Raw genomic sequence first — 984 nt, 5'->3', positions numbered from 1 at the left:
AAGAAATCAGGAAGTGGGCCAACACTTTTTCACACCACTGTATATCTGACAATCTAGTCGAGGCTGAAGAGAAGGTTCTTCATAGTCAAGTAATCTCTCTTTTTTGGGGCTGAACTGTTGCAGAGTTGAATTATTTATAAATAAAAGGCGCAAAATATCAGGTTAAGAAAATGATTTGCATGAAAAAGGACTCAGGCCGAATCATATTTCAAGTCACTTTTGTCACAGTCTTCAGCGGGTGTGCCCAGGAGGGCCACCAGATGACTGTGTTCTGGGAGCACATGGCTTGTGTTGTGTTTGTCTGTTGCCATGTGCTCTCTCCTGTCTATTGTCTGGCCCCTCCCATCTTGTTACCTCGTTATTGTTTTAGTTGCTCCACCTGTGTCTCCCTCGTTAGCCTCCTCGTTTGGTTCCTATTTATTCTCCTTGTGTCTGCCGTCCTGTGCTGATCCGTCATTTCTCATTGTGTGTGTTTCGTGTCTGCATGTGTGCAGCTTTAGCTCTGCCTGTCTGTTTTTCCCCCTCGGGGTGGTTTGAGTTTGTTTTTGTTTCATTTTTTACCAAAATAAAGTACCATTTCTCCAGCGATTGAGTCCTCGCTTCATCTCCCCGCACGCACCGTGACACTAGTCTTCTACCACGCTACAATCCATCACGCTCCCTAAGGTCGCAAAACTCTGGACTTTTGGTAGTACCTAGGATAGCAAAGTCCACTAAAGGAGGTAGAGCTTTTTCGCATTTGGCTCCCAAACTCTGGAATAGCCTTCCTGATAACGTTCGGGGTTCAGACACACTCTCTCTGTTTAAATCTAGATTAAAGACACATCTCTTTGGCCAAGCATTCAAATAATGCATCTCATAATCTTGTACTGCAGTTATATCTGATCAAATGCACATTATTATTCTTTAGTTTGGGTTAAACAAATCAATTTTGCTTGGTTGGAACAGCAGCTACGCTAATTATGTTTGTATTTGTTTCTCTGT

This window comes from Sinocyclocheilus grahami, unplaced genomic scaffold (genome assembly GCF_001515645.1).
Source record: "Sinocyclocheilus grahami isolate Dianchi unplaced genomic scaffold, SAMN03320097.WGS_v1.1 scaffold372.1, whole genome shotgun sequence".
NCBI classification, from domain to species: Eukaryota; Metazoa; Chordata; class Actinopteri; order Cypriniformes; family Cyprinidae; genus Sinocyclocheilus; species Sinocyclocheilus grahami.
Note: the sequence above shows the minus strand (reverse complement) of the source record.